Source organism: Sapajus apella, unplaced genomic scaffold (assembly GCF_009761245.1).
Source record: "Sapajus apella isolate SASKATOON/1434 unplaced genomic scaffold, GSC_monkey_1.0 scaffold22, whole genome shotgun sequence".
Classification (NCBI taxonomy): Eukaryota; Metazoa; Chordata; class Mammalia; order Primates; family Cebidae; genus Sapajus; species Sapajus apella.
In genome coordinates this window covers 806,396-831,780 of record NW_022436962.1, presented here as the reverse complement: position 1 = coordinate 831,780, position 25,385 = coordinate 806,396, and the positions used below count along the sequence as shown (strand labels likewise).

The window sequence follows — 25,385 nt, the reverse complement described above, 5'->3', positions numbered from 1 at the left end:
AAAAAAAAAAGAAGAAAGAAAGAAAGAAAAAAAAGAATAAAAAAAAGAATGAAGGAGAGGAAGAAAGAGAAAGAGGAAGAGGGAGAGAGAACGGGGGTGTTGCTTTATTGCCCGGGCTAGAATGCTGTCTAAAAATGGGTATGCCTGTAATTGTGCTTAATAAGAGAGATGTTGAAGTCTCCCACTATTATTGTGTGGGAGTCTAAGTCTCTTTATAAGTCTTATATATCTGGGTATTCCTGTATTGGGTGCGTATATGTTTAGGATCTTTAGCTCTTCTTGTTGCATTGATCCTTTTATTATTATGTAATATCCTTCTTTGCTTCTTTTGATCTTTGTTGCTTTAAAGCAACTCCTGCTTTTTATTTATTTATTTATTTTTGCTCTCCATTTGATTGGTAAATCTTTCTCCATCCCTTTGTTTTGAGTCTTTGTATATCCTTGCATGTGAGATGGGTCTGGATGCAGCATACCGATGGGTTTTGGCTTTTTTTGCCTGTCTGTGTCTTTGGATTGGGGGATTTAGTCGATTTAAATTTAGAATTAATAATAATATATGTGAGTTTAATACTGCCATTTAATGTTAGCTGGCTGTTTTGCCTATTAGTTGATGTAAATTCTCGATTATGTTGATGCTCTTTACTTTTTGGTATTTTTTAGAAAGGCTGATACTGGTTGTTCCTTTCTATGTGTAGTGGTTCTTTCAGAAGCTCTTGTAAAGCAGGCCTGGTGGTGATGAAATCTCTGAGTGCTTGCTTGTTCACAAAAGATTTTATTTTTCCTTCGCTTATGAAGCTGAGTTTAGCTGATGTACAATTCTGGGTTGAAAGTTCTTCTCTTTAAGGATGTTGAATATTGGCCCCCACTCTCTTCTAGCTTGTAGGGTTTCTGCTGAGAGATCTGCTGTGAGTCTGATAGGCTAACAATTCTATTTCCCTGCCCTAGCTGTGTTCAGTGTATTGCCAAGCCCTGCTGTTTCTTTCTTTTACATCTCTTGAATGTTTCCCTATCTTCCAAAGCCCTACTATTTGGATATCCGTTACTTCAAATCATCACCCAACCTACCTGCCTTCCTTCAGTTTTGCCTTTTTCAAATTTATCTTCCAAATGATACAAAGGTAAATGTCCTAAATTACAAAAGTAATTTGTCCGTTGACAAAACTCAACTTTACCTTTAAAAAAAAATGAGTCATAGGTAAATAGACAATGAGAAAGGTAGGCTAAATTTGGGAATCTAAGAAGCAGCAATATTTAGGGGGCTGAGGGGCCTTTCATTATGCTAAGAATGCATGATTAGGAGAGAGTGGTCTTATGAAAGAGCAGGGGAAAATATTTCAAGGGAGAAGCTAGTGATGACGTTAAAAGTTGTGAAAAGTCATGAGCTTATTAGCCATCTTACGTGATAAAGAAAAGAACTGAAGATGAATTTTGCAATCAGAATGTATTTGCTGACCTTAACAAAATGAGTTTTTTGTGCAATGGTGGAGATAGAAACTGGATTACAGTAGGGTGAAGAGTGAGAAAGTGGGATTAGGATGAACATCTCAGAGGCAACAGAGGTCAGGTCTCTTTCACTTCTTTAAAGTTGAGTTTAGTGAGATGTAATTCACATATAATGTAATTCATCATGTTAGGTGTACAAAGGTATACACTGTTCAACTACCACCACAGCAGCTGAGATGTAGGACACTTCCTTTCCTCCCAAAAAAGTTCTCATGCTCTTTGTTGTCAATATTGTGCCCTAATTCCAGCTACTGGCAAAACTCCATCTCTTCACTGTCCCGTCCCTAGAATTTATCCTTTATAGATGCCATATGAATGAAGTCATATGATATGCAGCCTTTCACATCTTGCTACTTTCACTTAGAAAAATGATTCTGAGATTCTTCTTTGTTGTTGCATGTGTTAATGATTTGGGTCTTTTTATTGCTGAATAGTATTCAATTGCAAGAAGGAAGACTGTTTATTCATTCACTAACTGATGAAAATTCGGTTCTTACCAGGTTTTTAAACTTATGAGTAAAGCAGCAATAGTCATTTGTGGACAAGTTTTTGGGTAGAAGTATGTTTGCATTTTCATGGGTAATATGTAGGAATTGGGAGTGAGATTGCTTGGTGTTACAGTAAGAGTAATTTTAATTTTATAAGAAAAAAATGCCAAACTGTTTTCCATTTTACATCCCTGTCACCAAAGCATGAGAGTTATTCCACTTTCTCTCCAGCATTTGGAGAGCTGGAGTCCACTAGCACCATCGTGGCTCACAGTAACCTCTGCCTCTTGGGTTCAAGCGATTCTCCTGACTCAGCCTCCTGAGTAGCTGGGACTATAGGCACGTGCCACTGTGCCTGGCTAATTTTTGTTTTTTTCCAGCATTTGGTATTATTAATTATTATACATAACTGACTCTCTCTCCTTCCCTATCTCTCTCAGCACATACACAAATACCTGTACATAAAATCATTAATAGTTATGCAGTGGTGTCTCATGTGGTTCCAATGTATAAGCTCTTGATATTGAATATCTTTTCATGAGCTTATTTGCCATCTAATGTGATGAAGTATTTATTTAAATATTTTGTATACTTTTAAACTGGTTTGTTTGTTTACATTATTGAGTTTTGAGAGCTCTTTAAATATGCTGAATATCAATATGTAAGAAAAAACATGTTTTGCAATATTTTCATATTCTATGATTTCTCTTCTTATTTTGTGCCTTTCAAAGAGCTGAAACTTTAAATTTTGGTGAAGTGCAATTTATCAGATTCCCTTATATCATTTGTGCTTTTTTTGGGTAAATTTAAAAACTCTTTGCTGAGCCCAAGATCTCAGAGATTTTCTGTTTTCTCTTTGAAGTTTTATATTAAATTTGTGTTAAGAGAGTTAGTTTTTGCATATGGTTGTATAAAATTGGTGTTGAAGTTCATTTCCTTGCATATGGCTGCATGCAATATGCTAGCTTTGTTTGTTGAGAGCACTTCTTTTTCTCCAGTGATTTGCTTTACACCTTTGTTTAAAATGAAATAATTATATACGTGCGAGCCTATTTCTGCATTCTTTATTGTGTTTACCTATTTCTATCCTTTGCCAATTCTACATGATCTTGAAGTCAGATAGTGTGAGCCCTTCAACTTTGTTCATCTTTTCCAAATTGGTTTTTATTGTTTTATTTCCATTGGTTTTCCATATAAATTTTAGAATCAGCTTATCAATTTCTACAAAAAGAAAATCCTATTGATATTTTCATTTGGATTACATAGATTAAATTTGGTAAAATTAACATTTTAGCAACATTGAGTATTTTAATCAGTGAACATGACATTTTTTTTTTCCTGGTTAATTTTTCCATTGAGTTCTTGTAGAAATGGGTGGGCCTGGACACACAGCTGTCCTTTTTATTTTGAGACAGAGCCTCACTCTGTCGCCTAGGCTGGGGTCCACTGGCACCATCTTGGCTCACTGTAACCTCTTCCTCTTGGTTTCAAGCAATTCTCCTGATTTAGCCTGCTGAGTAGCTGGGACTACAGGCAGGTACCACCACGCCTGGCTAATTTTTCTTTTTTTTCAGTACAGATGGGATTTCACCCATGTTGGCCAGGCCAGTCTCAAACTCCTGATATCAAGTGATCCACCCACCTCGGCCTCTCAAAGTGCTGGGATTATAGGCGTGAGCCACTGCACCCAGCTTCTGTCACTTTTTTATTGAGACCCAGTTGGCTCTTAGAACTTAAAGGCCACAGAACCTTTAAGATGTGGCGAATTTCTTAATTTTGAGGTGGAGTAACGGCTCCGTCTTAGGGGTTTGTGATTCCCCCAACCATAGAAATAAAAGAAAAATCTTGAGTTCCTTCAAGGGAAATTCTAGGTACCTAGCTAGCCCTGTGAAGTAAGTAAGTAACTTGCTAAGCAAGAGGGTAATAATAACCTAAAACAATAGCCAAGGAAGTTAGAGCCCAGAGATGTTTAGTTTCTTTTGAAAAATTGAAAGTAACATCTGATATGTCTCTTAGTTGATCTTTAGAAATGTAGATCCCCTCATAGAGGACCTCCATCAAACGGATCCACTGGTACACAGACCTCAGGTAAGGATGAACTGAAGACTGGACTCTGCTCACTGCATTGTTCTGAATTTCTTTTTCTTTTTTTCTGAGACGAAGTCACCCTCTGTCACCCAGGCTGCAGTGCTCACTGCAACCTCTGCATCCTAGGTTCAAGCTATTCTCCTGCCTCAGCCTCCCTAGTAGCTGGGATTATAGATGCCCGCCACCACACCCAGCTAATTTTTGTATTTTTAGTAGAGATGAGGTTTCGAACTCCTGACCTAAGGTGATTCACCTGCCTCCGCCTCCCAAAGTGCCAGGATTACAGGCGTGAGCCACTGCGCCTGGCCCTGAATTTCTTCTTGAGGGGCCTGAAGGGAGTCAAAGCCATGAGCCAGTTAACATTCTCTTCTGCTGACCCCCAATTTTCAAACAAACCTTCTCTTTCTTAATCAACTGCAAATCAGACATCTTTGAATCTACCTGTTATGTGTAAGCCCTGCTCAACCTCCCATTTCAAGATATCTCATCCTTCTAAGCTACAAGCAATGTGAACCTCCACACATTGCTTTACAGTGTTGCTTGCAATGTCTGCTCTCCTGAAATTTATCTTTAAAACCTTTATGTGTCAGCCATTGGGGAGATGAGAATTTGAGCATTAGATACCCTACAAACAAATGCCTTCCTTTCTACTGCTGCAATCTCACTTGTGCATATCTGGTTTTACTGTCCTGGGCGAAAGGACCCCAGTTCTGTTCTACAACAATTTCATGCCTGAAAAATATAGGTCCATTTAGATGTGTCAACATATCTGCAACAGGTGGATGATGTCAAACTGATAGAACTTTGAGAAGTGCTGCCTCTGATGAGATCAGGTGCATTTAAGGTGTTATGGCCATAGACAGAAGTGCTCCTTCTGGTAAGACATTCTGGAGGCAGTTACAGGCAAAGAGAGTGCAGGAGGTAACTGTTCACAACTCAAGCCTCTGGTCCAGTGCTGTCCACTATTCCCTCATCTACCTGCACATCATTTCATACACTGTGATTCTGACCTTCAGACCTGGCTACTCTTCCCCTGTTTGAAATGGTTTCTTTGCTGGGTCCTATTTGGTTTTCTTTCTGGACTTACCCGATTTTTGCCTAGCTCCCTTTGGGTTGTTGACTACATTTCAAACACTTAGGATCTTCCTCAGGCTACACCGTAACCCCAAGGCAACCAACACCCATGCCTCTCCTCTCTTAGCTCAGCTTTCCATATCCCAGCTAAGAGGAATCAGGCATGTAGGACCTTATCTTGTCTCTGAACTAGCAGCAGGATCCTGCTTTGCACAGGGTAGTTGTTTGGCATCACTTAAAGCATCGAAAGTTCACACAAGCTGTGAGCGTCTGAATGTGCATAGAACACCTGGGAAATCTGTGCTGACACACAGTGGGTGTTGAGTCATGGCCCTAAGTAGCGGGCTCTGGAGCACAGAGAAGACCTGGGGTTCCGTAAAGATTAAAAATTATGGCAGAGGGGTATGTTGAATCACATACAGTATTTATACAGTATTCCATGTTCCAACTTGGGACTTATCTTCTAAGCAAGCCGCCAAAAACATGCAACAAAAGTGGGAACATTTCTGGCTTATGAATAATTTGTTTTTTGCTTCCTTGTATGATAAATGTCGGTATTTCAAATAGTTTCAGATATTATGTATATTACTTGGAGGTCAGAAGAAACTTGTAGAAAGTTATTTCATTCAAGTAACGCTTTCAATAACATTGGGTTACATAAAATCTACTAGACAATTTTCACTGATGTAGATAGAACAGGAATTCAGTTTTTCTGCTGTGTGTACTCTGGAGACATCCATTAGCAGCTGTATTTATATTCCAGCTTAATGTGGAAACTGTAACCTCAAGCCAGTTACTTAACCTCTGGGGCCCTGCCTTCCTCCTCTCAAGAGGGCAGGTAGCAATAACTATACCCCAGGGTTGATATGCCAGCCATATGGTACAAACAGTGCTCCTTGTTTGCCTACTAAGTCAGTTATTTATTTCTCTAGTTGCCTTAGGAGCAAACCAAGGCATAAAACAATGAAATAACTTGGAGATACCCCATCTCGCTTGAGTGCAATCTAATATGTTTGATCTTATGGTATAAAATGGGATTTCTGTGAATGGTTTAGACTCCCTGCTGAATAAAAATGTTATCTCCACATCTGGAGAAACAGGGACTGACAGCTAATCCTGTCATTAAACAGAAATACTGTCCCTGTGTTGAAAGTGACTTCGATAAAACTGAAATCAAAAAAATTCCTTGAAAAGGAATGGCAAAAAAAAAAAAAATTAAATTAAAAACAATTAAACAAATTAATATTATATAATTTAAATTTATATTATAATTGCATTAATTATAACATTAAGTATATAATTCATTTTAATCATTGGTGTGATGGTGTGAATATATGTACTTTTACATTATCTATAGTATAGAGATATAAAAGATATACACTTGACCCTTGAAAATCATGGGGGCTGAAATGCTGACCCCAAAGGGTAGAAAATCCACATATAATTTTTGACTCCCCTAAAACATAATTACTAATAGTCTACAGTTGACTGGGAGCCTTATTGATAACAAAAACAATTAACACATATTTTATACGTTATATGCATTATACACTATATTAAAATAAAGTAATCCAGAGGAAAGCATGTTATTAAGAAAATAATAAAAAAGAGAAAAGATATTGATTATTCATTAAGTGGAAGTGGATCATCATAGAGGTCTTCCTCCTCAGCATCTTTACATTGAGTAGGCTAGAGAGGAAGTCGAAGTGGAAGGGCTCATCTTGTCTCAAGCGTGATACAGGCAGAAGAAAATCTGCATATAGTTGGACCCATGCAGTTCAAACCTGTGCTGTTCTAGAATCAACTATATGTAGTGCCATCCCAAATGTCTTAAATTTTGTGGAAATTTTAAGAAATGATGACTAAGCACTATTTCTAAATGGATTTTAAAATTAGTGTTAAGATCATTATTGTAGTTTTTGAAAAAATTGTAACAGAAACACCTTGTATTCCTGTACATTCATTTAACTTTATTATGTTTTCTTAATACATATAGAAATGCATTTATAGAGTTAAGCAGCTTTTAAAAAATTAAGCAAAAGAACAGATGAATGTACCTTAATCTTTATAAAAACTCTATTCCTGCTGATGAAAGCAGAGTTTATAATGGGCTATGACTGGAATAATATGTAAATTACATTGGGTGAAGCATGATCTATAGTATTAGTTCGAACTATTGGGGTGATACTTTTTTTGGTGAAGAGTTTGATCATTCCAATCATTTAAATCCTAATACCTTTTCTAGGAAAATAATAGTGACAATATTTCCCAATTGATTTCACCTCTTAATGAATATTTTATCTTTTAAAAAAAACGACTACTTTTCAAGAAATTAATAAGAATGCCTGGCACATTCATCTAGATTTGCAAAGGAAGACTAAAATGATTTCACTGGAAATATTAGTTACTGAGCAACTGTAGCCAGCCCTTCTCTTGCTACGCTGTTGCTGGGTTCCACCTGAGGATTTTCCATCCAGCATATAGTAGAAGCTGAAGCTCTGAAGCCATTAAGGTAGAAGCAGCAAAGCTAGCTTTCAGAAACCATTGTTTATATTAGTTTCCATGACTACTTCTAGAAAGGATGAGAACACATTGTGCATGCAATCATATTTTTTGGTCCTTTTTGGTCCTGCGTTCATTGCTGTGCCTCTTTCGTGTGTACTTTTAAATGTTAATCCATTTTTTCTTCTCTGTATTTTAAACTGTATTTAAAATGTCCTGTTTAATTTAACAGCCTTAACTATATGTTGTAAAAAATATGTTCAATCTAATTATGTGGTATATATTTCATTACTATTACACAGTATATGCATTTATACAACATATATTCCCCTCAGAACATTAAGTAGCTTTTCCCTGGATATTACTTCATCAAGTGATGAATTTACAAGCTACCTGCACTTACAAGCTGACTTGCCATTTGGGTAGTGCTGTAGCAACTCCAGAAAATGAAATTCCCAACTCTTCAGTTACACTTTCTCATTTCAAAGAGGGCTTAATTCCTTTGTGAGGATAGCTTCCCTAGTTCACTGAAGATCTGGTGAACTTCGCACATTTTATGTTTGATTCGTAGTATTTTTAGTGTTGTATTTTATTACAAGCTCTGTAGTTATATTGATCCACTTAGGTGAGGCATTAGAGCCTCAGTTTTATGTTTCGCATCTTATAAAATAGTAGTTTTTCAAGAAATATTTATCCTCTTTCCCTTTCTCCTTTTAGTTCCTTGGGTCTTTTCTTGAGATTGAACAATATTGCTAGCAGAGTTTGGAAAATGAATACCCAGTACTGTGGAACCTATTTCTTTACTGCTCAGAGCATGTGCAAGTAAAAGAATTGAAAGATGAAAATTATAGAAACAAATTATCTGAGTTATCTTTATAGTATCAGTTCCTTTTCAGCACCAGACTTATTCCAGCTGTCTATAGTTTTGATGTTGTTAATCTGCAGGTTTTCTCATTCAGCTGTACTATTTTGAGGTCTTAGTGAGACCCATATATTTCGAGCACTTTTCCTCACTTTAAAGTAGGAAAGTTTGTGTGTGTGTGTGTGTGTGTGTGTGTGTGTGTGTGTATCTTCATTTTTTTGCCTTGTCACCAGAGTGAACAATTAGGACCTCAGGTTTGGGAGAAAGAGTAGAATAAGGACCAAAAGGCCGTCAGGTACTAGCAGCACCCCTCTGGCACCTCTAATTGTGTGTAACGAGAAGCTATCCAGCTTCTTGAGTTCCCCTTTTCCCTGAGATTTAGATACCACGTGATGCTGTATCCTGTATCAGCCTTGTAAGCCCTCTGCTGACCTCAGTCCTAATTTCTCATGGTTTCTTGAATACATTCCTCAGAATAAAACCTGCTTTTGCACTGGAGCCCCCAAATTTCAGCTACAAACTCTATAAGCAGATCTCCGGCTGTATTCAGATACTGACTCTATCCTAGACTTGAACTTGAGTTTTCACCCTGCTCTATATTACTGTAGGAGGGTCTATTGCTTCCTTCTTAATATTTTTTTTCTGAATTCTTATTTATTCCCACACAGTCTAACTCACCATCGGCTGTTTGAAAGGCTTTCAATTATGTCAGTACACTTCTGAGAACTGGTTAAGTTCAACTCCAACAAACAAGAAAAAGCCACTTGGATGTGCAAAACCCAAGAGTCGAATTTATTATAAAGTTTCAGAATGCAACTATCAGAAGTAAAGGCGTCTGCCACTATGTGGTGTTATATATGGTGCTCACTTTGCTTGTTATCAGGAAACTACAAGGCAACTACAAACATTTTTTTTCCATTTGAACTTCTTCTGATGTAATCATCTTCCATTACAGTGACAACTTCACAGCAGAAACTTGGTTTGCTTTTTTATACTCTTCAAAATGATACCATTAAACAACTCTTCTGAAAGAATCACAAGAAACCACAAGAAATTTATGAGCCTCTGTCTAGCTGTAGACTCTTTGCCCCTCTATCAAAGTTGGCTGAAATTAGCCTGTGGGATCAATAGTTATTATAGGAGGTGGACAGGCCAACAGGCAAATGATTTTATAAGGCTCCTGTCCTGAGGATACCACACGAAAAACAAATTTATTTTTACTCCAGCAACCTCTTATGGGAATTTCAGAATGTTGTCTGTTTGATGAACACCACTATTGAGGAAGATTGGGATGCTTCTAATGTGCCATAAAAGAAATTGTGTTTCTGGTCTCCGAGTGAATTTTCCTGCTTGTTCTAATTACAATTGGCATGTACTCCTTTGTGCTGTCTACTATGAAACTTTCTGCCTCCAACTTTTGCCTGGAGAAACAGTTTCTTGAGAAAGTATTTTAGCAATCCTTAGCATCTTTTTTTAAAAAAAGTCACAAAATATATGAATCTGCAATGCATAAGTGAGCATATTTGTATAATCTCATTAAGGCCGATTATAGCATATTCTTAAAGTCCTCGGGCTAGAAAATGGAAGTTTTAACAGGAAATGTCTCTGCCTAAAAAGAAATCAATCACCAATAATCAAATAGAAGCTCCTAGAGTTATCTTTTTCATGGGAGGAAGAAGGAAAATTTAAAATATTTTGACTTGTTATTTTAGCTACAACTAAAAAAATTCGTCTTTAATTTAAAATTTTTTGTTTTATATTTACTCTGGTTTAAAATGTCAACAATGGACCTTTATTGGTAAACAAAACAGGGTATCATGTTATACGCAATGAAGGGAACCAGGTAACTCTGCCTCACTCTTATTCTGTATGCTGGGTCAAATCTTGGAGCCCTGGAAAAGTTGAACATACTCATGATATGAAAAACACTAAAATGTGCCTTCTGACCTTGTCTTCTTTCTACTGCCCAGGAGAATGTTGAGAGCTATTGTTCAGCTTTCTAAGCTTGCTCAGCGTCTCAAATTCAAATATAAGCCCCTTCCCACTGCTGGCACTAAGTGAGGGCACATGGGAAAAATATCTGCTGTCTATTCATCCATTTACCTCCTCTGAGCACAGAATATTTAATTGTTATAGCTACATTTGAACTTCTTCCTTGCTATTTAAAACTCATTTTTATAAATATGTTTATAGTGTAGTGACTTAATAAAAGAACACAATTATATCTGGTATATTCCCCCATCCCCACCTCTTCTCTGGGCTTTTCTTACTATACTTCTTCAGGAAGCAGAAGCTAACATTATCTCTTTTAAGTATTTGATTTCCTTTCTACGATGTCTCCTCTTCCCTTTCTCAGTCTCACCTGCCACTACTGGTATTTAATAATATCATTATTAAAGGAAGTTCACAGTTATTCTTATTGTTGTTGCTGTTTTGAGTTGCACGCTATTTGTTGTACCAGAGGCAAGGAGGTAGCAGATCTCACATCATTTTCCTTCAGTACACAGCAGGGTGGCAGGGAGTCTGCTGGAGTGGCTCCTGGATGCCAGGATACTGAAAACTAAATTTTCAAGACTTTGAAAACTGCAGCAAAATGCCTCAGCTCCTATGTCTAACATAAAAAGACTGAAGACATATCACCTAGACCTCTGATGGACCACTGAGCACTATGATGAACTGAAACCAATAGCCCCAATTTTTTTATTGTAAAATATACATAACATAAAATTGACATTTAATCATTTTAAGCATACAGTTCTGTGGCATTAGCTACATTCACATTGCAGTGTAAACATCACCACCATCCACCTCCAGAACTTTGCCATCTTCCCAAATGAAACGCTATACTCATTAAGCACTAAAATTCTCACTTCCCTTCCCCTCAGCCCCTGGCAATCACCATTCTAATTTTTGACTCTATGAAATGAACTACTCCAGGAACTCTGTAAATGGAATCATAAAATCTGTCTTTTGTTAAGGGATGATTTCTGTTAACATACTTCTTCAAGGTTCATCTACGTTGCAGCGTATGTCAAAATTTCCTTGCTTTTTAAGCCTGAATTATAGTCATGGTATATTTATGTAATATTCTTACCACATATATCATATTTTGTTTAGCTAGTCGTCTATTGATGGACATGAGTTGTTTCTGTCTTTGGCTATTGTGAATAATGCTGCCCCTCTTTAGGGCACACTTCCGGGAGAATTGTGGAATCACGCAGTAATAACTATGTTTAACCTTCTGAGGAATCAAATGCTGTTTTCCATAGCATTTACACCATGATACATTGCCAACATCAATGCACAAGAGTTCCAGTTTCTCCACATCCTCACCAACAGTTGACATTTTTCACTTTTCTGTTTGATAATAGCTATGTTAATGGGAATGAAGTGGTATCTCATTGTGGTTTTGATTTGCATTTCTCTAAGAGCCAGTCATGTTGAGCATCTTTTCACGTGCTTGTTGATCATTTGAATGTCTTTTTTGGAGAAATGTCTAATTCAACTCCTTTGCCTGTTTTAAAATCAGGTTTTTGTTGTTGTCCCCCCTAAATTTTAAGGCAGTTGCCATCCCTGGGACAAATAAAGAGCAAATTAAGGCAGAAGTAATATTTAATTTTATTTAAAAAAATAAAGAAATATAGCAATTCTCTCATGAAGCATTTCAGGGGTGAATTTCATGGTTATGTTTGTTTGTTTGTTTGTTAATGTGCATTTAATTTCTATGCGATTGGATTATAATCTCTTCCGTAGCCATCTTATCTTCTGCTATTCTTTTGAGAATGGCTATTTCATTATTCTTCTGATTGACTGATTGATTTCTTAACTGTTGATTGATTAGTTTCCTCACTAATGGGAAAAGAGGAGAAAAAGAGATTCAAATGGAAGTCCTGTGGCTCTTTCTCACTGAACCAGTGAAGAGGAAACTTGATGGACAGGGAAGAGAGAAAAACATAAGATTTTTGACATTCTTTAGAATTCAGGCTATATTGCAATGCTGTGAAAGAATTTTTTCTTTTAGCCTCCCATATATGTTTAAGATATAATGATGACATTGTTTAGGTTACGTGGCTTTTTAAAAAAAAAAATTTATTTTTTTGAGACGGAGTCTTGCTCTGTCCTCAGGCTGGAGGGCGGTGGCCCAATCTCGACTCACTGCAGCCTTCGCCTCCTGGGTTCAAGCAATTCTCCTTCCTCAGCCCCCTGAGTAGCTGGGATTACAGGCACACACCACCACACTCGCTAATTTTTTGTATTTTAGTAGAGACGGGGTTTCACCATGTTGGCCGGGATGGTTTAGATCTCCTGACCTTGTGATCTGCCCACCTCTGCCTCCCAAAGTGCTGGGATTATAGGCATGAGCCACCTCACCCGGCCAAGTGGGTTATTTTGAGAAAAATCATTTGTCATGCTATTACCTCCCTTAAAATGTGTGTTTGCCATTTATTTTATCCTAAGAAACTTAGTAGCTCATATCCTGTACCTTAGTAACTTGTCTTTCAGAAATCCATCAAAAAATAATTTTCAATTCAGATGTTTATTGCAGTGTTATTCATAATATCGAATAGTGGGTTTTACCTAAATGTCCAAGAATAGGGGATAATAAAGCAAATCCATAAGGAGGAATACTATGGGGACATTAAAATGATGTTTATGTAATTTGGTCATGTCTTAAATACTAATTATATATATATATATATATATAGAGAGAGAGAGAGAGAGAGAGAGGGTTGAGTTTACACAACAAGCTCAATTATATAAATATGTACTAATACTCAGTTTGGTGAGGGGAGGTTGAGAAAAAGAGAAAGAAGATAAAAGTTCAGAAGAGAATCTGCTTGTATGTTTTTGTTCGGTGGCAGTAGAAATAGTCCACCCACACTTTTGTAGTTTTTTGCTTTCTGCATCTTTCAAATGTTCCTTTAATGAAATTATATTCTTTTTGTAGTAAAAGCAGTTTTAAAAATAACTAGAAGGCTCTTGTATTTATGTAAACAAAGTTTTTAGAAAAACTTTGTTTCACCCAATACAAAACTGTAGAATAAATGAATAAAAATAAATTAAATAATCCTTTGTTTCCTTTAACTGAAGGTTCCTGGAAACATTATTAAGTTATTTATAATACATCCAAGATCAACTCATTTTTACTATGCCAGATGCCAAAATCAAATATAGCTCCAAAAAGGATGTAGTGAGGTTTAGAGAATTCCATGGAGCTGCACAGGGAACTTTTTGATAAATTCACACATAAAAAGATACACAAAAATCTAGAAGAAGGGGAAGATTACCAAAGACAAATGGCAAAGGAAAACATGCCTCTCTAAAAGCAATACCCAAAAGAATTAAGTTCTTGATTAGCTACATTAGCTTTATTAACATAATGTAACTACATTAGCTACATGAAGCTACATTTGCTGAAATGATGGAGACCTTGTGCTTTAAAGATTATATTTCAGGAGGCTCAGGCAGGGGAATTAGCTTGAACCAGGGAGATTGAGGTTACAATGAGCCCAGACCGCACCACTGCACTCCAGCCTGGGCAACAGAGTGAGACTGTCTCAAGAAAAGAAAAAAGATTATGTTGGGAACAAGAACATGAACACGATGGTTCTACTGCCAAGGACTAATGGAGTGATGTCAACTGCTGAGTGACAGAAAGCCAGCTGCTTGTGATCTAAATGTTTCTATCCGGGAAGATGGTTAACTTGGAGGAAGTAAACCAATGAAGTGGCTATAGAAAATCACTTACAGATATAACTATAGAATTGCCTTTATAATAATTATAAAATTATTGACAAATGACAGTTACTAGAATAACAAAGCAGGAAAAACATTTTCTCTGATTTTCTTAAGAGAGTTTAATATTATATCCTTGAAAAATATTTCAAAGAGAGAATTCAGTAACAGCATAATAGAGAGGCTGATATTCCCCCATATTTATTCTCCCCTTCTTTCATTGCGTAAAGAACCTCCAGAGTTAAAGAGGAGCATGTGATGGCTCTATCAAGATGATATAGACTATTCTTTCCTGCCAGTTTTGACCATGTGATTCAATTCTGAGAATATGTTTCCATAAAACATATGGAAACATATGGAAAAATGAATTAATGCAACTTCCAGATCATGTTGTTTTTAAAATCAAAGTTCTATGACAGATATGAATTCAGATAAGTGCTAGCTACTTTGCATGCAGAGAGCAGGGACTTTCAGCTCTGCTAAGGGAGACTCTGCCTTTGGTCTGCAATCTAAATTGACTGAGAGATTGGTAATTGGGTCCTCACAAGTTTGAAAAATCTCAACAGTTTCTAAATCTTAAAGAGCATGAGAAGAGATACAAAGATGTTGAATAATAACATCAGACCTTTGCAAAGCTCTTACTGTGTGCCAGGGTGTTCCAGGAGCTATGCATTTACTGTATCATTTCATCCTTTGTTAATAGATCCATTCTTAGCCCAGAGCAATTATGTAACCTGTTCTTGGTTACAAGGCAAGAAGCTGGCAACAGCTGGTATTTGAAACTTGGTGAACACATTCCAGGGGTGGTGTTTTACCCCTCACTAGTGGGGGAATTTGTACAAGAATAAATTCTAGCATTCACATATTGAATGCTAGAACTTATTCCTGTATAAATTGCTTTAGAAGCATAAAGAGCATCAGCTTCGCTGGGAAATGGATAGTTCCTTTTTGAGCATTTTCAAGGCCATTGAATCTAACTCAATTTGAATTTCAAGCCCTTAGATTGCTTTTTAACCATTTCTGATTTTAGTAACTTTTTTTTGTAAAAAAAGCTCTAAACTGTTCTCTATTTTCTTTGGGTCATTAAAAAGAGAATCTTAAATGTTAACTATTTCTTTTCATACCTAAAGTGATGATTATGAATGTCAGCTCATAGGAGCTCTTGGGGCAGTCAGTGAAACGCCACTGCCTCTAAGCATCTCCTTCAACTCTTGCTGTTTTCTGTCTACTGCCCTCTGCAATCCAGAATGAATGGTTACCAGAAGATTATAACAGTAATCATAATAATACTAATAACAAGGATATAATAGTATAACAATAATATATAATCTAGCATGTTATTATTACTTGTATGTTGTACATGTATATATTACTCGTACTGTTGAACTTGGCACCCTGAAGAGTCAGGGTGATATGAAGAGAAAGACTAGAGGAAGGAGGAGACAAATCTGAAAACCTACTTCCCACTCCACAATTTAATGTCCTATGTATTAGACATACAGTTTCCTGATAGAATATCTACGGGAATACCAAAGAGCAGCTTCAAGAAATGCCTCATTTGTCTATTGACATTTTTGTGTAAAAGATATATTGTTTTGGAAAAGCAATTCTCAACTACTTTTTAAGAAAGTACAATTTGAGAATCAGTAAGACACCTTTAACAAATGATAATGTACCATTGCACAACTAATTCGACTAATTAACAATAGCAGGTTCGTCTCCAGGGTTAGAAGTTGTGATGTGAGCTGGGGGAGGCTGGTTTGCAATAGCAGCATTGCAGAGGAAAATTCCCTTTTTTAGAAACAAGTTACCTGAATTAATGAGCTTAGCTGACTAGCTGACTAAATCATACCCTTTCCTCCCTGGAAACTCCTCAGATAGAAAATCCTTCAAAGGTTTCTGCTTATCCTCTGAAGTGCAGAGCAAGTCTCATTGTATTAAAAGTCTCTCCACTTTTAATGAAGGAGATTAGCTTTATTTTTACTTTTTTTCTATCCAAGAATCTTTAATGGAGAGAAAAGATAACTGACAAAGAACAGGTGGCACACAAATCTTTCTAAACACTGACTATGGCACACAGGGCAAATGAGCAATATAAATATGCAAATGTGGTCATTCACGTCCTTATTATCCGTAAATGCTAAACAATTAAGTGGGAAATGCTTTAGGGAATAATTTAGGTAAAACTGCTTTTACGGGCTGCTACAGTGAAATGTATTTCGTTTCTCATTTGGCCATTTTATTGTCAATGTTGAAGACTTCACAGGAAGCTATAAAGACCTGTGGGACTCATCAATGTTAATTAACTTCAAGCAAAGACTATACCTACAGGATGTTGAAAATACATTTAAATGCAGCTCCCATCTCAGGATAATATGTTCTCAACTTAGAATGAAGGCAAGGGTCATAAACGGAAACGCTTGCAAACACCAGGTGACTGTCGAAAAAGATGCACTCTTTTGAGTTCCAGCTACTGATGTGAGATTGGAAAGTGGGTCCATTGCTGTCATGGGGAAATGTGGGTCCAGGCCTTTGGATCATTCTTTCCAGGCAACAGCCTGACCCCCTGGGAATGTTTGGAGCCTGTTGGTCCAAGTTTAGGTTCCAGCTTGACCATTTGCTAGCTGTGTGAGCCTGTAAAATAAGTTATTGAACTTCTCGACGCCTTTGTTTCCTCATTCATGAGATTTGGATGATGAGAATGTTTTTTGGGAAGATTAAACATTAAAACAAGGTCTGGCACAGAGAGTAGAGAAGTGAACAATTCAGGTTTTTATTGGGAATTTTCTAACTTAAGAATGTTGGTAACTATTTTTTCTTTTAATTATTACATCTGCCGAATAAACCATATCCAAGTGCAAAATCTGGCCCAAGTCTCTCAGGTTGTAACTTCCGCATTAAACTCATTTGAGTCTATTAAAAAGTTCTTATAACCTTCCACTGGTTTTAAGGCTCAGTAGCCATTGTTCATAATTATTTATTTGCTTATATATTCTCTTTATTTGCCCAAAGGACTTGTGGCAGCTTACGCTCAAAGGCATAGTTTCAATTAAACTGGTAGTCAGTAAAACACAATAAAAATACCAGAGCAATTTAATAGAGTCGAAGATGGATAAAGAGGAGAGAAAATATCCCAGTAAACCAAAGCTCAGGAAACACTGGCATGGAGGAGGAAAAACTAATTTCTGAGCTTCATGGTAGCCACGACAAAAAGAGACCTGTCATGAGTCTGTTTAAGTTACATTGTTCAACAGACGGAAGCTGCGTATCAGGTTGTCAAAAGACTTTTCTTTAAATTTTTAATGCTGAAATTTCTCCAAAGGGTCTTTGTATAAGAGACATTTGAGAATTCAACAGAGAATCTTAAGTACCAGTTCTACTGAAAAAGTAGAGAAATTCTACAGGTAGCAGCTCCTTAATGCATGCTTCAGAAACAACTCCAGGCATACTTATTCATACTTATCTGATGATAATCTCAGAGTTGTTTTGATCAAGAAAATATTGATCAAAGATGAATATTCAGAGATGAAGCTTAGAACATCTTGAGAAAAGAGTTGTTAGTATGATTCCTATTTTAGCTTTCCCCAATATCAACAATTTTAGTTTGAGTTCCTATGGAAACTTTATTATAGGCGTCTTGTGTTTTGACTAAAAGATCTCACAAGCCAGGGATGTGTGTGAGATGAAGAGTAAGCTGGTAAGAGAAAATAGCCAAGAATTCTCAGAATGTAACTTTGGGCCCATTCAAGCCCTCTGGAACACAGGTCCAGAATTCTGCACCAAAAATAGAGGACAAATAATTGTAATCTATGATTTTTGAGGGTAGTTACCAATTCCTTACTTCTGCTATGGAAGAACCTTAAGCTAATTCCTATAGAATGGTTGATTTGGAGCAGGTCTGTATCCTGAGAGGTCAGTGAAGTTAGGAGAGCTGCAAAACGTGCCCTGAAAGTGGTTTTTTATGTATGTACCTTTCTTGCCTCTCTCCTTCCCTAGACTGTAAATTATACAAAGGCAGATATTATTGTCTCTTTATTTTCAGGGCATGCAACAGTGCCTGATGCAGAGTCTGCTCTCAATTAATCTTTGCTGAATATATTACCAGAATTTTTTGTTATTAGACATCTAGATACACATATGTGTCTAATTGTTTTTTCAATGACAATTTTAGTTTGGGCGTATTTTTTCTATTTTGCAGCTTCTGCTGAATATAATGAATAAACACATTCATGTGATACTTAGACTGATTTAAAACCAGATATTTCTTTGGAAAATGTTTTACTATCTTTGAATAATTATTATATTACTTTTTCTGAGATTTCCTTTCTTATTCCAATAAATAAATAAATTACTGGATGAATTAGCAAATTAAAATGTCTGTATATTATTAAAAAGATTTTTTTTCACTGAATTTATTTATCCATTCATCCACTAATCAATCACATTTCATTGTTTATCAAGTCTATTCCAGGAGCAGTGTAAGGTATTGGAAATACAATCATGAGCCCAAAGTGCCTCCCATCTAGGAGGTTATATAATGATGGCTAATACTTACACTGGGCTTTCTTTGCACCAGGTGCTGTTCTAGGCATTTTGAATATATTAACCCATTTGCTCCATTAACAACCACCCTGTAAGTTACATTACTGTTATCGTCTATATTTTGCAGATGAAATATAGGGACACAGATGATATTAATAATTTCCCTTTGCACCAAGAATTCTGAATCCCCATCACCATCACAATTGCTCTTCACTTTGCTTCCTCACCTCATGTGTTTGAAAATTACATCGTGAGCAAAACCTCTTCCAGCCTCAAGGAGGACAGACCATTTGGAAAGCATCAAACACACATGCAAGGAAAGAGTTTACTCCTTAAAGCCCATAAATTATTTGGCTCCCTCACAATAAACAGTGCAGAACATTTTTAAGGAGGTCAACTATCTTAATGTTTGGTATGTAGCTGACTTCACCAATCAGCATGTAAATTTCTAAAATTTTTCGTGTTAGTTAAGTGGGTGTAGAGAGTTTTCATATTAATTTAAGATAGGAACAATATTCATTATTACTATTGCAATGAGTTATGCTGTCATCTGTCAAATTGAAGGCCATATGTATAACCTCTTGTGCTTTTAATCATTTTATATAGGTTCTTGGTTTGACCAAACTATATATATTATAGTGAAAGATGTTACTACAAAGAACAAAAGCAGTTGTGTTTATTGAGGAAACACATTTAGTTACACATATATATATTAAATTGATGCCTGAATTCTTCATGGAGGAAACCTTTGTAAGATATCACTGTAAGGACTTAAAGAAAAAAAATCACTAATTCTGTGCCACTGAAAGGAGAATTCTATGTTTGATGATTATGTCAGCATGTTTATTATAATTTGAATTTACGTAAGAGATACGAAGTGAGGATTATGCAGACAATTTGAGTGATTCAAGTATAGTAATAATCTAGTCTCCTCTTATTTTTTCTATTACATATATTCCTTTAAATCACTGAAAAATTCTCTTATTCTCCCAATGCATAATGCCTGAACAGGATAAAATATTAAAAGGAGGAGAATGAGAGTAAACCAGGATGAGGGACCCATTTTAATAGAAGCTGGCTGAAGGCCCTAGAGTGGTATTGCTTAAATGAATGCTCACCAAGATGGTATTACTTAATGATTTTTCAGGATCTAAGAGTAATAATTCAAATGGGAATGGTTGTCAGATAAGATATTGGGGTCATGAAAAAAACCATATGAAGAGCTGGGGAATCTCTTCCCTTTTCCTACTGCTTTTAAGGACATGCTTTGCGTGCTAAAAAAAAATCCTCACCAACAAGGACAGTTCAGCAAGGAGAGATGGGCCAGACACACTTGCCCTGGCTCCTGGGCCTGTCCGTCCTGCTGGGCTGCTTTGTGTAATTTGGCATGGGGATGCACTCAGACAGGATATATCAAAGCACACAGAGCCAACTAGGAGAATTCAAAGGCAAAAAGGCTTCAGATGATCAGGAAAGCATCTTGGTATAGGGCTTCCTGGTGTTTTAATTTCTTGTAGCATTTTACCTTTCGGGGGCTTTACAAAATTTAACTATGATTGAAGTTAAGTGCCCAGCTGGGCGCTTGTGTCTCATTTTTCCTAGGAAGAGCACTGTGAGAAATGCTTGAGAAATTGGATTATCTTATTTGGATGTTCTTACCTATTTGTGTAAGCTGGTTAAATCTTTTCACTGAAACAAATTCACTGACCTTCCTGCTTCTGTGGGGAAACCAGAGATACAGGATACCCTTAGCTGCAAGATAAATCTAGATTCTTCTTAAGTGACCACAGCTGGATGGCTGCTTCAGGCAATATTATGAAAGTAGGTTAAGACAAGAAATATAGGGCCTTATTAGAATTTCAAGGGCGGCTGATACAGGCAAAATATAATGAATTGTGTTGGAGTTTGGCCAGGTCAATGGTGCTAAAACTCATTCAAATAAATAGATAAATTTTGAAGCCCTAGCATCTGTTTAACCTCCCACCCCCAAAACGATTCTCTTTGCCAAAACTTTTGATGATATTCCGGAATATTGTCTCATAGGTGACTCTAAAAGAATGCTGTCTTTAATTTAATCACCTTGGGCTCCATAGAACTGAGGTGTTAAGTAGAAAATTTAGACCTTTTTATCTTTATCCGCCTCTTTTTTCTACATATTAAATCACGGAAGCAATTAAAACATTTAAATCACAAATGCGATGGTCACATATTGAGGAATATGAAAGAAACAAACTTTCTCATGAAAAAGCACACAAAGATGAAATCTTAACTCTGTTGTTGAATTTGGGGGCAACAGTTATAAAAATTTTGTTATAGTAATTATCTAGGTAACACCTTTGTGCTAAAATAAAATTATGTTAGCATCAGCAGAAAGGGACATAATAATGCCACGGTTTGCCAAAGTTTACCCAGTGCAAGGAACATGCTTAAATATAAATCTTCCATCTTATGAAACTTACTATAATCTTTCATCCAGACTTCACTGATAGTATCCTTATGAATAGCAAAAAGCCCATTCCATCATTCTTTTAATTTACTTACTGAATGAGCTTGAAAATGATTTTTAAAGATCTCCTAAGTTTCACCTTGCTGATCTTTAGAAAATATTATTTTATGATGCACATTTATAATTGTCTTGATGCTACTGTTAGAATACTGATCTTCAGAGTTTGATTTTACATACATTCTTGGTTGAAAGACCCAAGGAAATCATCCAGTCCAACCAATCACTCAAGAATTCCATCTTTCCTATCCTCAAACAATTCCAATCACACAGAATCTTTCTTCTTTGCAAGGATGCTTGTCTCATTTGTAGACAGTTTTAATTATTTGGAAATGTTTTGATGACTGAACTGAATTTTGCCTCTGTCACTACCTACACTTGCATTAGTTATCTTATCTTCTTCAAAAGAAAGTAGCATGCATTTAACCATGATCTTGCTCTGGGTGCTAGATACATGAGCATGTTCTCTTTATAACATATATATTGAGCTATAAATATATTATGTGTACACTTTGTGTGTGTGATACTTCAATTAAATGTTCACAAAAAATAACAACCATGTCTTCATTACAGTTTTATCAGTAGATAGTAGAATGTTATTTTGAAAGGAGTAATTTTGAAGAAACCTATTTGAAAAAAGCAATAAACATATACAGCTTCAGAAGTAGATTATCTGTGACATTTATGAAATGTTTCTTTCAGACCCTCTTCCTTATTGGGGTCAGACTGCCAGGAAAGGAGTGAAAAACGAGTCTGAAATTTATATAGCTGCATCTTAGAGGCATCAAAAGTAGGTCTAGTTCCTTTTCGTTGAAAAGGGTTGATAGAGTTTTGGATCTGAGAGGCCTTTATATAACGAATTCATTAAGAAGCATTCTAATTGAGAGAAAGAGCAGGTAAGAGCAAACAAGAAAGATAAAAGAGAGGAAAAATGGAGAAAGATGGGAGTAAATCAGATTATCATAAGATATCATAACATATCAATATAGCCACCTGGAAAAGTGTAAGAGTAAACCCATCTTGATCTAAACTGTGAATTCAATCTGAAGAAAAATTAGATTGTTTGTGGAGAACAGGACACTTTGTTTGATTGAATTAGAAAAATCTTACACAGTTGGCTGGTATCTATATAACTGTTTGACACTTGAAGTACTGATGGTTTCACATGTGCCAAAAAGGGTTTACCCATACAGAGCCTTATTCTATCTGCCACTTCTCTTTTTAAAAACACTATGGGAGATGTCAGGAAGTAAAAATGAAAAAAACAACCTGAAAACTTATATGTCAACAAAACCTGTGGCTTTCTCTTAAGACACCAACTCACCAAGGGCAGCTCTATAGAAACGTCTAACTGACAAAATTACTTTTGTCATAAGCCAATTAACTAAGAATACACTTGACTCAAGGATAGTGCCAGACGGTTACAACAGTATCACCTTCTACTTACAGCACAGAGCACAGGAGAATACAGAGACAGGCCAACTTTGCCTTAATCTACGAAGTGCTTTATTACAGAAACGATTCGAATCACATTTCCAATAATAGTACCTAGAGGTTTGTCATGATCCATTAAAAAAAGATCACAAAAAGGGTTCAACCAAATTTTAAAGCATTTCATTTTCAACAAAAGCCTTTCTCATAAAAATGTAAGCTTGTGTAATTTTTTGAATTTTTGAAAAAATAAATCTTTAGATTCTTGATAGGAAGAATATGGAACTGAGAAACTTAAAGATAAGGTGTTAGATACCTTTGAAAATGGAAGATCAATCTGAAGTAAGGAGAACACATTTTTCAAATTATGATATGTCAAGTGGCATGGAAAACTTAATTTATCAAACTGTGGCATACACTCTAATTAGAGCAAGAATTCTGAGGCTCATCTAATTACATCCGGATTAGGAGAATGAAAGAATCTTCATCAGGGTTATTAAAGTTTTTAGCTGCTAAAAGCAAAACTTTACTTGACATGTGGGTTGATGATCAATACTTGCCACTAAGAGTGCTGAGACTGTACTCAAGCTTCAGTTGAGTGATTTCAGCATTTTTATATTCAAGACATATTGGTTGGGCCTCCTGCTATGGGCTAGGTGCTGTGCTAGGTCCTGGAGCTATAGTGGTCAAGATGCTCAAAGTCTCTTTCATGGTGGGCAATTCTAGTACGGACTGAGAGAGGAGAGCTTTAAAATTAATGGAAGTGTGTGTGTGTGCGTGTGCATGTGTGCGTGTGTGCACGTGCGTGTGTGTGCGCGTGCATGTGCGTGTGTGTGCACGCGCGTGTGTGTGTGTGTGTGTAAGATCACACCGTGATAAGTAATATGAAGAAATCAATAAGGGTAAGGAAGTAGAGCATGTGTTTATACATGTTGGGGTGCAGAGAAAGATGACATTTTTGTGGGAGGTTTAGAAAAACCTCTCTGGAAAAGTGGTCTTTGAATAAAGATTTAAAATGGGGAATCGCCATGTAAAAATCTGTAGTCTTCCAGGTAAAGGGAAAAATAAATATGAAGCCCCCAAGGCAGAAATGAGTTTGGCCTAACCAAGTGACTTTTTTTTTTTTTTTAAGGTAATCAGTTATTTAATTAGATCATCAGGACATTTAAAATACCAATTTGTGAGGATAAATTCCATTTGTCAGGGCAAACACAGATCGCAGGTAGCCCTGGAGCTGAGGAATAGCTTTGATTTTTGGTAAAATTTGTGAGTCCACAGCTTTCTGATCAATCTTGCGCTGCTCTGTAATCTCGTATTTCTCTTTTTCTGTGTCGAAGATCTCACCTTCCTGGTGTCTGGGCTTTCGCAGCTTCTTCTTCTTGAAGTAAGCATCAGTAAGATGTTTTGGGATTTTTACATTGCTGATATCAATTTTGGTTGAGGTGGCAATGACAAATTTCTGGTGTGTTCTTCGCAGAGGAACTCGATTGAGGACCAGAGGTCCAGTCACAAGTAATAAGCCACTAGCCAGCTGCTTCAGGAAAACCACCCTGTTGCCCCTGTGGCATCCAGTGAGGATGATCAGAATGGTCCCGGGGGTGATGCTGGCTCGCAGTTTTCTCACGTGCTGACTGAAGGGTTTTTTGCCGTGGCTCAACAGCTTTCGAGGCACATCTTCAGTAGGATAATACCTAGGCATTTTGCGAAGTTTAACCACCCGGGTACCGCCGTTTTTGTCACCACCGACTCGTTTTGTAACAGTTGCAAGAACCTTCTCCTTCTTTTTCTTTTCAACCTTGGATTTAGCCGCTGAGTACTTCCTCTTGTACATGGCCTTTCTGGAATACATGGCAGATCAGGAATACCTGCCAATTCCTCTGACAAGAACAGGATTGCGGCTGCAATGGGGCTTCCCCTTCTTGGACTTTTTAGCTTGGGGTTACCCTTTTTCACTTTGCTACCGGCATCAGCCTTCTTGGCTTCAGGTTTCTTCTCTTTAGTATCCGGCTTCTCAACTTTTTCACCCGCCATCTTGCAAGATGGGAAAGAGCCCAAGTGACTTTTAGACCCCAACCTGGCTAAAGTGAAGAGAGCGAGGACTCAGGAAGGAGACGATAACCAAGGAGACGTCATACAAGGGCTTGTAAGAATATGTTAAGGAGTACAAGTTTTATTCAGAGCATGATGTGAGCCACTGGACTGTTTGAATGGAAGACTCACATGATCTGAAGCATATTAAGTTACCACCAAAGCTGTGTGGAGAATTGATTTAGGAAGTCAAGGATGGAAGCACACCAAAACGTTAGGCTATTGCAGTAGGCGTGGTGAGACATGACACTGGCTTGGTCTAGAGTAGGCATGGTAGATGTGGGAAGCATAGTCATGCTTGAAACACAGCTTAAAGGAGAAGCCAACAGAATGTGTGGATGAATCACATGTGGGACATTAAAGAAAGAGAGAAGTCAAATACGGCTTTGAATTTATGGCCTGATCAACTGGGTGAGTATATTGTTACCACTTACTGAGATGGAGAAGTGTTTTTGTTATTACTGTTGTTTTGTGAATTTTTGTTTTGTTTTGTGATTATTTTGTTTGTTTGCTTTAGCTTAATTTTTTGTTTTGAATTTCATGCAGATAAAAAATAAAAAGTTTTGCC

General features: G+C 36.8%; 1 protein-coding gene and 1 pseudogene across 2 annotated transcripts in view; both read right to left on the bottom strand.

The window, feature by feature from the left end:
* Positions 1-25,385, bottom strand: part of CRB1 (crumbs cell polarity complex component 1) — a 214,225-nt gene that overhangs the window by 77,569 nt on the left and 111,271 nt on the right. The gene's annotated exons all lie outside the window — the stretch shown is intronic.
* Positions 23,861-24,782, bottom strand: LOC116558632 (annotated as a pseudogene). The gene has a single exon (XR_004272103.1). The product of XR_004272103.1 is annotated as a 60S ribosomal protein L6 pseudogene (transcript).